We start from the raw sequence: 11045 nt of genomic DNA on the forward strand, positions 1-11045 counted from the left end.
ACTCTACATTTTTGTGTTCTGCTTTTCACCTGCATCACAAAATGCAAATTATGTAAGTGGGCCAAGCTTCTACAGCTGCAGGAATGAGATTGTTCTTCCAAATGATGATGGTAATATTGTTAGTTTTTTCTTTAACATGCTGGTCATAATGAGTTAGAGAAACAGTATGCCAATGCCCCATGTCACAATCACCATGTGCACATGTCTTGCTATGGTAACAGACTGCGTTGTTCCAAGCTATGGCTATAAACCTCCACATATACACACACAGGCACACACATAAAAGCACAGCAATTAGGAGGCTCAGTGCCATAAATCCATCGCATGTTACAGCACAGAAATGATCCCTTTGGCTCAACAAGTCTGCACTGCACACCAAGGTCCTTTACTCCATTTACAATCTTACCAATTAATGCATATATGCCTTTTCTTTATTCTACTTCTAAACCGTATTCCCATTTTTCAACATTAAACTGCAACTTATCTGCACATTGTACTAGCCTACCTATGTCCTCCTGCAATCTTCCACAATCTTCTTCATAAACATCCTTCTAGAAAAAGGATGTAGAGGTACTGGAGAGGGTGCAGAGAAGATTTACAAGGATGATACCAGAAATGTGAGAGTATACCTATCAGGAAAGAATGAACAGGCTGGATCTCTTTTCTCTTGAAAAGAGAAGGCTGAAGGGTGACCTAATAGAGGCCTTTAAAATCATGAAAGGTGTTGATAGAGTAGATACAGAGAAAGTGTTTCCACTTGTGGTGAACAGCAAAACTAAAGGCCTTCAATATAAGATAGTCACCAAGAAATCAGAAGAAACTTCTTTACCCAGAGAGTGGTGAGAATGTGGAACTCGCTACCACAGGTTGAAGCGAATAGTATAGATGCAGTTAAGGGGTGGTTAGATAAGCATATGAGGGAGAAGGGAATAGAGGGTTATACTGATAGAGTTAGATGAGGAAAGGCAGGAGGAGGCTCGAGTGAAGCATAAACACCGGCATGGACTGGTTGGGCTGAATGGCCTGTTTCTTTGCTGTATATCCTATGTAATTTACCATACCTTCCAATTTTGTGTCATCAGCAAATAGAAACATAGAAACATCGAAGATAGGAGCAGGAGTAGGCCATTCGGCCCCTCGAGCTTGCTCCGCCATTCAATGTGATCATGGCTGATCATCCAATTTCAGTACCCGGTCCCTGCTTTCTCCCCATACCCCTGGATCTCTTTAGCTTTAAGAAATATATCCAACTCCTTGAATATATTTAATGAATTGGCTTCTACTGCTTTCTGTGGTAGAGAATTCCACAGGTTCACCACTCTCTGGGTGAAGAAATTCCTCCTCATTTCTGGCCTAAATGGCCTACCTTTATCCTTAGACTGTGACCCCTGGTTCTGGACTCCCCGACCATCGGGAACATCCTTCCTGCATCTAGTCTGTCCAGTCCTGTCAGAATTTTATAAGTTTCAATGAGATCCCCTCTCATTCTTCTAAACTCCAGCGAGTACAAGCCCAATCATCCCAATCTCTCCTCATACGTCATTCCTGCCATCCCAGGTATCAGCCTGGTGAATCTTCGCTGAACTCCTTCCATGGCAAGAACATCCTTCCTCAGATAAGGCGACCAAAACTGCACACAATACTCAAGATGTGGTCTCACCAAGGCCCTGTGCAACTGCAGCAAGACATCCTTGTTCCTGTACTCAAACCCTCTCGCTACGAAGGCCAACATACCATTTCCCTTCTTAACCGCCTGCTGCAGCTGCATGCTTACCTTCAGCGACTGGTGCACAAGGACACCCAGGTCTCGTTGCACTGCTCCTTCTCCCAATCTATTGCCATTCAGATAATAATCTGCCTTCCTGTTTTTGCCACCAAAGTGGATAACCTTACATTTATCCACATTACATTGCATCTGCCATGCTTTTGCCCAATCACCCAACCTGTCCAAATTAGCCTGGAGTTTCTCAGCATCCTCCTCACAGCACACACGCCCACCCAGCTTTGTGTCGTCTGCAAATTTGGAGATATTACATCTAGTTCCCTTGTCTAGATCATTAATATATATTATGAATAGCTGGGGTCCAAGGACCGATCCCTGCGGTACCCCACTAGTCACTGCTTGCCACTCGGAAAAAGGCCCGTTTATTCCAACTCTTTGCTTTCTGTCTGCCAACCAGTTCTCTATCTAAGTCAATACCTTACCCCCAATCCCATGTGCCTTAACTTTACATGCTAATCTCTTATGCGGGACCTTATCGAAAGCCTTCTGAAAGTCCAAATACATCACATCCACTGGTTCTCCCTTATCAATTTTACCAGTTACATCCTCAAAAAATTCCAGTAGATTAGTCAAGCATGATTTACCTTTTCTAAATCCATGTTGACTTTGTCGTATCCTGTCACTGTTTTCCAAATGCTCTGCTATTACATCTTTTAAAATGGACTCTAGCATTTTCCCCACTACAGATGTCAGGCTTACCGGTCTGTAATTCCCCGTTTTCTCTCTACCACCTTTTTTGAATAGTGGGGTAACGTTAGCTACCCTCCAATCCATGGGTACTGTTCCAGATTCCATCGAATGTTGGAAGATGATCAGCAATGCATCTATTATTTCTAGGGCCACTTCCTTAAGTACCCTAGGATGTAGATTATCAGGCCCTGGGGATTTATCGGCCTTTAATCCCATCAACTTCCCTAACACCATTTCCCTACAAATACTGATTTCTTTCAGTTCCTCCCTTACATCAGACCCTATTTTCCCTGACATCTCTGGGAGGTTATTTGTGTCCTCCTTTGTGAAGACAGAACCAAAATATGAATTTAATTGGTCTGCCATTTCTTTGTTCCCCATTATAAATTCCCCTGATTCTGACTGCAAGGGACCTACACTTGACTTCACCAATCTTTTTCTCTTCACATATCTATAAAAGCTTTTACAGTCAGTTTTTATGTTCCCTGCAAGGTTACTCTCATATTCAATTTTCCCCTTCTTAATTAATCCCTTTGTCCTCCTTTGTTGAATCCTAAACTGCTCCCAATCCTCAGGTTTACTGCTTTTTCTGGCCAATTTATATGTCCTCTCCTTGGATCTTATGCTATCCCTAATTTCCCTTGTTAGCCACGGTTGAGTCACCTATTTTGTTTTATTTTTATGCCAAACTGGGATGAACAAATTTTGTAGTTCATCCATGCTGTCTTTTAATGTTTGCCATTGCCTATCCACCGTCAACCCTTTGAGTGACATTCCCCAATCAATCCTACCCAACTCGCGCCTCAGACCATCGTAGTTTCCTTTATTTAAATTCAGGACCCTAGTCTCTGAGTCAACTACTTCATTCTCCATCTTAATGAAGAATTCGATCTTATTATGATCGCTCCTACCCAAGGGGCCTCGTACAACAAGATTGCTAATTAATCCTTTCTCGTTTCATAATACCCAGTCTAAGATGGCCTGATCACTGGTTGGTTCCTCGACATATTGGTCCAGGAAACCATCCCGTAAACACTCCAGGAATTCCTCCTCCACAGTATTGTTACAAATTTGGTTAGCCCAATCTATATGTAGATTAAAGTCACCCATGATAACTGCTGTGCCCTTATTGCACGCTTCTCTAATTTCCCTTTTAATGCCATCCCCAACCTTCGCATTACTGTTTGGAGGTCTATATACCACTCCCACTCCCACTAACGTTTTCTGCCCCTTGGTATTTCTCAGTTCTACCCATACAGATTCCACATCATCAGAGCTAATATCCTTCCTTACAATTGTGTTAATCCCTTCTTTAACCAGCAATGCTACCCCACCTCCCTTTCCTTTTTGCCTATCTTTCCTGAATATTGAATACCCCTGGATGTTGAGTTCCCAGCCTTGGCCACCCTGGAGCCAAGTTTCTGTAATCCCAATGAAATCATATTCGTTTACCTCTATTTGCACAGCTAATTCATCCACCTTATTACGAATGCTCCTCCCATTAAGACACAAGGCCTTCAGGCTTATTTTTTTAACGCTCTTAGACCTATTAGAATTATTATTTACTGTGGCCATGTTTGATTTAAACCGTTGATTTCTCTGACTGCCACTTTTGTTTTTCTCCTTCCTATCTTTTGCTTTTATCCTGGTTTCCCTTTCCTCTGTCCCCCTGCTCAGGTTCCCAAGCCCCTGCCATTTTAGTTTAGTATTGTGTGCAGTTTTGGTCGCCTTACCTGAGGAAGGACATTCTTGCCATGGAAGGAGTGCAGCGAAGATTCACCAGGCTGATACCTGGGATGGCAGGAATGACATATGAGGAGAGATTGTGTCGATTGGGCTTATACTCACTGGAGTTTAGAAAATTGAGAGGGGATCTCATCGAAACCTATAAAAGTCTGTCAGGGCTGGACAGACTAGATGCAGGAAGGATGTTTCTGATGGCCGGGGAGTCCAGAACCAGGGGTCATAGTCTAAGGATAAGGGGTAAGCCATTTAGGACTGAAATGAGGAGGAATTTCTTCACCCAGAGAGTGGGGAACCTGTGAAATTCTCTGCCACAGAGGGCGGTGGAGGCCAGTTCATTAAATATATTCAAGAAAGAGTTGGATATATTTCTTAAGGCTAAAGGGATCAAAGGATATGGGGAGAAGGCAGGGACAGGGTACTGAATTTGGATGATCAGCCATGATCTCATTGAATGGCGGAGCAGGCTCAAAGGGCCGAATGGCCTACTCCTGCTCCTATCTTCTATGTTTCTATGTTTCTAACCCTCCCCCAGAGCACTAGCAAACACTCCCCCTAGGACATCGGTCCCGGCCCTGCCCAGGTGCAAACCGTCCGGTTTGAACTGGTCCCACCTCCCCCAGGACCGGTTCCAATATCCCAGGAATTTGAATCCCTCCCCCTGGCACCATTCCTCTAGCCACGTATTCATCTGAAATATCCTTCTATTTCTACTCTGACTAGCACGTGGCACTGGTAGCAATCCTGAGATTACTACCTTTGAGGTCCTATTTTTAAATTTACCTCCTAACTCCCTATATTCAGCTTTTAGGACCTCATCCCATTTTTTACCTATATCGTTGGTACCTATATGCACCACGACAACTGGCTGTTCACCCTCCCCTTCCAAGATGTTCTGCAGCCGCTCTGAGTCAAATTGACCCTTGCACCACGGAGGCAACACACCATCCTGGAGTCTCGTTTGCGGCCGCAGAAATGCCTGTCTATTCCCCTTACAATAGAATCCCCTATTACTATAGCTCTACCCCTCTTTTTCCTCCCGTCCTGTGCAGCAGAGCCACCCCTGGTGCCGGGAAGTTGGCTGCTGCTGCCTTCCTCTGATAAGCCATCCCCCGCAACAGCACTCAAAGTGGTGTATCTGTTTGAGAGGGGGATGTCCACAGGGGACCCCTGCACGACCTGCCTGTGCTTAGTACTCTGTCTGTTGGTCACCTGTTCCCTTTCTGCCTGTCCAACCTTTGCCTGCGGTGTGACCAACTGATTAAATGTGCTGTTCACGACATCCTCAGCCTCGTGAATGGTCCAGTATGCATCCAATCGCAGCTCCAGTGCCACAATGCGGTCTGCCAGTAGCTGCAGCTGGACACACTTCCTGCACACATAGTTGTCAGGGACACAGGAAGTGTCGCTGAGTTCCCACATAGCGCAGGAGGAGCATACCACGGCACCGGGCTCTCCTGTCATGACTTACCCTTTAATTAATTGAAATTAAATTAAATCAAATCAATCCCACCAATTACACTAGTTAAATGGTATATTTAAGGGCCCTGGTTTACAAAGAGAGCTTAGAAACTATAAACCACAGAGTTAAGTTTAAAAAGTGAAAAATACTCACCAACCAATCACTTACCTGTTTTCTGGTGACATCACAGTTCGATTACTTTTTACTTCTCTCGCCCGCTCTCAGAGCTGAGATTGGAGATTAGTAAGTCTACCTGCTGCTCTGCCGCCTCGGGGTCGCTTTAAGTACCGCCGCCGCCGCTTCCCACACAGGTCTGCACTGCTGCCGCTCCGGGGCCTCCACTGAACTAAATTTAGTTATTATTCTCTCAACTTCTAAGTCCAGATCATTTATATGTATATAAAATAAGAGACCCCAGGGAACACTGCTCATCCCACCTTTCCTTTCTGAGAAATTTCCCTTTACCCTTATTCTATGCTTTCTCACTTTCGACCATCTTTCTGGCCACATTGCTTTTAATTTTATGGGCCATTACCTTTACTATAACTCTCTTATGTGGTACCTTATCAAATGCTTTTTGAAAATCCATATAAACCATTTCCACGGCATTTCCTTTATCTACCTGTTAGTTCTTCAAAGAATTTAATCAATTTTATGAAGCACGACCTTCCTTTTAGAAGTCCATGCTGACTTGTATTTGATTAACTCATGTTTCTCCAAGTATTTAGTAATTTCATCCCATATTATAAACTATAGTAATCTGAACTAAGACTAAATGGCTACAATTTCCTGGCTTATTTCTGTCTCCTGTTTTGCCACCCATGAATCCTTAGGCACAGTTTTCCTTTCTATAGGATTTTTGGGTATGAACCATATGGTCCCAATGATTTGTCTACCTTAGGATGAAATGATTTCTTTAGTACCAGCTCGCTTTGAATAATAATCTCCATCAATTATTCTATACCCACCTCTGGGTGTTCAAAACTTCAATATCCACCTTCTCTGTGTGAACTGATGCAAAATACTTACTTAATTCCCTATCATTCCCTCACCCTCCACTACAAGCTTGCCTCCTTCATCTCTTAGCAGCATTACCCATGACTACTACTAATGTGCCTATTGAAAGCTTGTTTTATTGCTCTTTATATTTTTCACTCAAATTCCTTCTGACCCTTTCTAATATTTCTATTTTAGTCTCAAATTTGAGCCAATGTCCCTATTCATCCGTGGAACCTCAGCCTTTAATAAACTCCTTTTTTCTCTTACTGGAAAGCACTTGATTTGTACCCTTTCTATCCACCGTTTAAATATTTTTCATTGCTGATTATTGGGTTGCTTTTTTTCCAAAACTGAGATTCAAGTTTGTAAATGGTCCTACAGGATCTGCTGGGAGCACTGGCCTTATTATATGGTCTCAAACTAGGACCCAGGTGGAACAGTCAGCCTCACATGATCAAAACACAGTTAATCAAGATCCATCACCTTGTGTGACAAAAGCTCAATGGAGCAACCAGCAAGGCCACAGAGCCTGCAGTAATCTTCATTTTAACAGTACTTTGGAACAGCTTCAAAAATGCAATGACATTATTTAGAATATCATTAGTTGAAGAGAAATGTAAACTCCATTGCCATCATAATGTTGAACACCACCCAACCTAAACAACTGAATTTCCGTCTTGCAGGCCAGTGCACTAAAAATCTTTTAAGAACAGAAATTGTGGAATGTCTCATGTTTGTATAATATGACACTTTTGTGGTGGCACTTGTGTAGTTTGCTTCTCAACTGGTATTGCCTATCTAAACTATGAGTGTCCTCACAGAGGCATGGGTCGGCTTTGCTTACAGGATTGGCTGTTCAAATTACATGCCAACCAGGCAGTGAGATTAGATAGGGCATTCAAGTCACAGCAATAGATGTGAAGAAAACCCCTTTTGTAATGGCTTTTGTTGTACTTAGTGTCTCTTTTAATTTATTCAATTTTTGAAGCAACACTGGAATTATACTGAAGGCCTTCTAGTCTGACAATGTACTTTTATACATAAATATAAACCTTATGTCATGCTCACGATAAATCAAACTATAAATTCCGGACAAAAATAATCAACGTGTGTGGCAAGCGGATGGAAATGTGGCAGCACAGCTTTGAATGAACATGCCTTATTCATAGATGACTAAATGCTAACTGACGAGATTGACCTCAGCTGGTGGCAGTCAGTCCCCTTTTGAATGAAGCTTTACACAAGTTTCTTTGTTGACCACCAAAAAAAACCTCTGTGCTTAGGATACAAGCTGAATGCTGAGCTAAATCCTGTATGACTCATGCACCTTGGAACAATGGGAAGACTTCCCTGAGGCCCGTACATGCTCTAACCCATAGTAAATTAAATCTCACATACCACCGTCAACAGCAAAGACTAGATAGTTTGTAATTACTGCAGTCGCCGTGATGCTTAGGCATCTTGAAATTGGGTTTTATTGGTGGGGGGGTGGGGGGAGTGGAATGTATAAAATTATTCTAATGTGTTAACAGATTATAAACTGGCATGAGGAAAGTGGGAAAGAAGCATTATCAGATTTACAATATTTGCACAGTTTCACTGATCCTCACAGTATTTTATTGTGCTGCATTGCAGTTGCTGTTGTGGGATCGGGTGGATCTCAGAAAATAGTTTTCATCCTGCAAATAAAAGTTTACAACCACAATCTAATGCCAATAATGAACCAAAAAGTATATGGCCCTGTAGTAAAACCTGCAATAAACTGCCACATGCTCACCCATTATTGCCTGATTTGACAAATACAGTGTATTACAGAAATGTTTACTGTGCAGGCACGAGCTATCAAGTTCTGCGAGATCACCTCTTGGGTCATCCCTGAAGGCACCTTTAGTACACAAGGCTAAACAAACAAGAAACCTTTGCATTCTTTGTATGTTATTTAAAATTATTTACAATAATTCCAACTGCAAAAGAGGTTTGCTGTGATATAGTCTGTCTGAACACCTTAACTTTATAAATGATTAAGATTGTATTATGAAGTATACCATCTTCCACCCTCCATAAACCTGAACTCAATCCAAAACTCTGCTGCCCGTACCCTGACTAAGTCCCGTTCACCCATCATCCCTGTGCTCGCTGACCTATACTGGCTCCCGGTCCGGCAACGCCTCAGTTTTAAAATTCTATTCCTTGTTTTCAAGTCTCTCCATGGCCTCGCCCCTCCCTATCTCTGTAATCTCCTCCAGCCCTACAACCCCCTGAGATCTCTGCGCTCCTCCAATTCTGGCCTCTTGCGCACCTCCGATTTTAATCGCTCCACCATTGGTGGCCGTACCTTCAGTTCCCTGGGCTCTAAGCTCTGGAATTCCTTCCCTAAGCCTCTCTGCCTTTCCTCCTTTAAAATGCTCCTTAAAACCTTCCTCTTTGATCAAGTTTTTGGTCACTTGTCCTAATATCTCCTTATGTGGCTTGGTGTCAAATTTTGTTTGATACTCCTCCTGTGAAGTTCCTTGGGACAATTTACTACATTAAAGACACTATATGAATGCAAGTTGTTGTTATTTTGCTGCATAGTTCGCATTAGAAATACCATTCTTAAATTTGCTTCCCACTTTTCAAATAGATCACAATTATCACAATATTCGGATCAAGCAATACGTAATTTTAATAAAAAAGGAAAGTGCTAAAGATTACGTCTCTGAAAGAGAAAGCTTGATTAACCTTTACTGGCATGTCCTTAACCAGACCAGGATCTCTGAAATATCAGTTCAGGATCCAGTAAGATCGTTGACAAAATTTAAATATGTGAACTTGACAAATATATCAGTTGGATCAGGAATATTACAATTTTACCTGTGGGATATGCTGCTTTTAACTTTTAAGACATTTGTTGGAAATGTCACGATCATCTTCAAAGGGCTGTTTCTCCTATAGAGGGAATGATTTTGCCAAAATTTAGAGAAGAGCTGAACAGTGTTATATGACAATATTTACTGTTCAAATGGGTATGATCTCCAAATAGCTTTACCTCAAACACTTACTGTGATAATTGTTACTATAGTTATTCAAGTTAGCTGGTGTTGTTGGGGGTTCCACTTGATTGTAAACACGCATCCGTCGTTCCTGTCCTCATTGACCTACATTGGCTCCCTGTCCTACAAAACATTGGCCCTGAATTCGCGGTCGGCGCCGTAGCTAAGGAGTTCGCTGCCGACAACCAAACAAAATCCGCACTTACCTCGTGTGAACCCCCCTTTGAGAAGTTGCTTTCAAACGATGCTGAGTTGTGCGCAGCGCAGTGCCCCACGGATCCCAGGGACGTGCCGTCGTGCGTATGCGAACCTGGAATCACGTGGGGCAGTGCTCCTTTCACTTCCTGACTCTTAGCCAATCAGGAAACAGAGGAGATTGCTGATTCACCCACAACTCATTTAAAATTATTTAGCAGCCAGAAATGCTATTTTATTAATAAATTCTGATCATTGCAATAGTATTTAATACAGAAACCAAGATTTCACCACTGATAGAATTCGATCAAACACTGAATCGTCTGGAGATACTTTTTACTGAAGGTATCCTTAAAACCATAAAACTCGATTAGGAAGCTTTTTCTACAAAGCATGCAGCTGAATTAATATCAGCCCTTTAAATCGGGACCATGACAACATAAACCTATAATTGCAGTCTTAGGGGGCGAAATTCCCATCGTTACTATAGTTATTCAAGTTAGCTGGTATTGTTAGGGGTACCACTTGATTGTAACCACTCATCCATCATTCCTGTCCTCGTTGACCTACATTGGCTCCCTGTCCTACTGGAGGCGTTAATGGGACGCAAATGGCTTTTCGCCCCCTCCCAACCGCTAACCGCGCCTCCCGCGAAATTCCGTGGGAGGTTAGCGGCGGTGCTACCGGGTATCGCCCCGATCTCCTGCACCTGGAGATCATAACATCATCTCCGGCTTGAGGGCTGGGCTGATCGCACGGCAGTCCCACACCCCGCATGCCAAAAAAAATGCAGAGCTCGCAGTGGGGAACCCTTCCCTTTAATTGAGGGACAAGCCCCTGCAACGTGACAGCACATCGTCCCGGATCAGGACATTCCCCACCTCTTGCACTCCAAGGTGCAAAAAATGGGAATTTCTCAAATGTTTGAAAAGGTTTAACTTTTCAAACATTTTTGAATTAGCGCCTCTAGGAGAATTTCTCCCCCTGATAGTCCTATCGAATTTGTTTCTCCTCTATTAGACTAACTAACTTTTGATTAATTTAGGTAATCTAAAATTGAGGGCTTAAATGTCTGATAACATGAGGAAATCATGAAAGTGAATTAAATCCTATCTAAATAGAAGTTGGGAAATAATTAAAC

The 11045-nt window shown here is 42.6% G+C and overlaps 1 long non-coding RNA gene across 2 annotated transcripts in view; it reads right to left on the reverse strand.

The window, feature by feature from the left end:
• Positions 1 to 10038, reverse strand: part of LOC147113454 (uncharacterized) — a 61197-nt gene extending 51159 nt beyond the window's left edge. For both annotated transcript variants that reach the window (XR_015079211.1, XR_015079210.1), the window contains exons 1-2: positions 9719 to 10038; positions 9531 to 9605 (exon numbers count right to left, since the gene is read on the reverse strand). This is a non-coding gene — a long non-coding RNA (uncharacterized LOC147113454). The remainder of the gene's footprint in view (positions 1 to 9530; positions 9606 to 9718) is intronic.
• Positions 10039 to 11045: the final 1007 nt, after the last annotated feature.

The sequence above is a fragment of the Somniosus microcephalus genome, chromosome 8, assembly GCF_052327205.1.
Source record: "Somniosus microcephalus isolate GS21.2 chromosome 8, FLI_Smic_1.0, whole genome shotgun sequence".
Lineage (NCBI taxonomy): Eukaryota > Metazoa > Chordata > Chondrichthyes > Squaliformes > Somniosidae > Somniosus > Somniosus microcephalus.